The following is a 3,200-nucleotide window of genomic DNA, read 5'->3' as shown; positions in this document are numbered from 1 at the left end:
TGTGTACATTATGGTTTAAGAAATCTTTATTGGTTTGCTGTTGAGAAGCTATGAAGTTCTCCATCATGATTTCCAAGTTGGATTTCCTAGGAACGTTATTATTAGGTGTAGATGGGATCGGCTTTTGATATCCCGTAGGTATAGCTGGGGCTTGATTTGGAGCTTGTCCAGGCGCGTATAAGGCATTATTACTCTTATATGAAAAATTAGGATGATTCTTCCAGTTGGAGTTATAGGTATGCGAGTAGGGATTTCCTTGAGCATAGTTTACTTGCTCTGCTTGGATTCCTGTTAGGAGCTGACAATCTGCAGGAGTGTGACCTTGGATTCCACAGACCTCGCAATTCTGAGTTATGGCAACCACGGTGGCTGGAGGTGATACATTTGAACTTTCAATTTTCTGGACCAGAGCATCCACTTTTGCATTAACATGATCAAGGTTACTTATCTCGTACATGCCACTTTTCGTTTGAGGTTTTTCTACTATTGTTCTTTCGCTTCCCCACTGATAGTGGTTTTGGGCCATGCTCTCGATAAGTTGATAAGCATCAGCGTAAGGTTTGTTCATAAGTGCACCACCTGCGGCGGCGTCTATTGTTAACCTCGTGTTGTACAAGAGACCATTATAAAAGGTATGAATCACTAACCAGACCTCTAAACCATGGTGTGGACAAAGTCTCATCATGTCTTTGTATCTTTCCCATGCTTCGAAAAGAGACTCGTTATCTTTCTGTTTAAATCCATTTATCTGGGCTCTTAACATAGCTGTTTTGCTCGGCGGAAAATATCGAGCAAGGAAGACTTTCTTCAACTCGTTCCATGTGGTAACCGAGTTGGAAGGAAGAGACTGAAGCCATCTTCTAGCGCTATCTCTTAACGAGAAAGGAAAGAGACGAAGTCGAATTGCCTCTGAAGTGACACCATTAGCTTTAACAGTATCAGAGTATTGGACAAATACGGATAAATGAAGGTTTGGATCCTCGGTAGGATTTCCAGAGAATTGGTTATGTTGCACTGCTTGCAACAGTGATGGTTTAAGTTCGAAGTTGTTTGCTTCGATTGCGGGTGGAGCAATACTCGAATGCGGCTCATCTTACGATGGAGCGGCATAATCTCGAAGTGCACGAGCTGGTTCTTCCATCTCGGGTATCGGTGAAGGAAGAAGATTTTTGAGGTCAGGAATTTCAATAGGAGGGAGATTGTTTGCAGCACGATATTCCCGAATTCGTCGTAAGACTCGGAGATATAGTTCGATGTCGTTGATTCGTAAATAGAACGGCTCTCCTTGTGAGCGAGTGTGTGGCATACAAATCAACGAAAGAAAAAAAAATAAACCTTAGTCTCTACAGCGTAACAGAAGAGTTACGATATCGACTAAATAAAAGTCCCCGGCAACGGCGCCAAAAACTTGATCGCGACTTTATGAGTCGAATTTGGGGTACAAACTGCAAGTGCACAGTTCTATCGCGTAGTTTTAAAAGATATCGATCCCACAGGGACTTATGAATCGATATACCGTTATCTACGGTTACTTCGTAAAGCTAAGGCGGATGATACTTTGATTGTTCGGGGGAAAAGTTGAAACTAAAAATTGGATCTAAATTAAATATCAATTAAGCGGATATCGGTATGTAGTTCGTCGTAATTAGGGAATCAAATCTTCGTTGGTTTCTTGGTTTTAAAATAAATCTTTTCAGTAGACACTATTGATTAAAAGTCTTTTCTCAAACTCTCGCTCTGTTGAATAGACTATGACCTTATATTAACGCAGCTGTCACTTGTTGGTTAAGTCCAAAATCACCTTTTGAAAACAACAGAATCTATAGAAACTCTTTTTAAGAAAACACTAATCGTTTAAATACCCTCGTCTCAAACTCTCGCTCTGTTGACTTAGATCATATAATTAAATTCAAATGCTTAACTCTCGTCCTCACATTTAACTTTAAAAAATACCTTTTGAAAAAGATTAGAATTTAATTAACTCTAAAAATTGTTTTCGCCCTGATTTAGAATTAATGCTCAATTTACTATGTCCAGTTAAAAACTCAAACTCTCGTTCTATTGAATTTAACTTCTTTATGTCTTTTACTCTCGTACAAAAACTTTGTTATTAAACCTGTAAATTGAGACCATAAAAAGAGTGACTTTATTTTTAAACGTAATTTAACCAACTTAGTTTTGATTCCTTCATTCCGCTTACTTTACATACCGATACCTAAATAAATTAGCCAGACATGCTAAACAGATCTAAACAATCATTATGCTTAAATAAATTCATCTCAGGCAAATAATATAAATAAACAATATAGCAGGGCATATATAAATTCAAACAATAATTAAAGAACCTGAGTAATTAATAGCAGTCTTGAACACTCCACCACAGACCGGTTGGATTTGTTCTTGAATTCTTCAATCGGTTAGGAAAATAAAAATGAAGGAATAAAAATCTAGGATCTAACGTAAGGTTGGATCTAGTAAAAAGGTACACAATAATTTCCGGTGTGGAAACTATTGTGTGAAAAAGTAATTAAGTGCTTAAAGGAATTGCTGGAAAAGAAAATAGGAATTGCAAATAAAAGTAAAAACTGTAAAAACAATGCTGTAAAATATTGCTTGCACGGCTGGAAAAGAAAAATTGAACGAAGCAGAGAGACGGCGGCGAGAGAGAGCTCCAGGGCTTTCCCAAAAACCACTATTTATATTGTTTACTTTTTGTAACGGTCTCCAAAGGCTTTCCGTGTAAAGATCCTCACGTTCCACTAGTCAAGCGTAACAATAGGCTTCAACGTGCCTCTGTTGCGCTTCTGAGGCCAAAAATATAGGAGAATGGTGTGACGTCCGTCACACCATGTGTTACGCTCGTAACACAAGTGGGCAGGGCGTGACGCTCGTCACACCTTGTGTGGCGCTCGTCACAGGTGCAGCGCCTGTGCTTTTGGGCTGGGCCTTGGCTTGGTGGCTTTTGCTTCTTTTCATTTCTTTTTGCACCTCCTTTTCTTCCTTTTTCACTTGTGCTTCAAATAAACTACCTGAGATAAATTGAAGGCAAAATACCAAGTAGTATCGAATAAAATGAAATAAATTGGAGTGAAAAATAATATAATTTAATTAAATCGAGTCCTAGAATGTGATATAGTTTCATGTTATCAACAAGAGATGAGAAATCAAATCCCACAAACTCTAAGTTTAGTCTTGACTTT

At 38.2% G+C, this 3,200-nt stretch overlaps 1 non-coding gene across 1 annotated transcript; it reads left to right on the top strand.

The window, feature by feature from the left end:
• The first annotated feature begins 656 nt into the window (after positions 1–656).
• LOC127125161 (small nucleolar RNA R71) lies at positions 657–763 on the top strand. Its single transcript, XR_007804618.1, has one exon. It is a non-coding gene; the product is annotated as a small nucleolar RNA R71 (small nucleolar RNA).
• The last annotated feature ends 2,437 nt before the right edge of the window (positions 764–3,200 follow it).

This window comes from Lathyrus oleraceus, chromosome 2, assembly GCF_024323335.1.
Source record: "Lathyrus oleraceus cultivar Zhongwan6 chromosome 2, CAAS_Psat_ZW6_1.0, whole genome shotgun sequence".
Taxonomy (NCBI): domain Eukaryota; kingdom Viridiplantae; phylum Streptophyta; class Magnoliopsida; order Fabales; family Fabaceae; genus Lathyrus; species Lathyrus oleraceus.
Note: the sequence above shows the minus strand (reverse complement) of the source record. Positions and strands in the feature narration are given on the sequence as shown.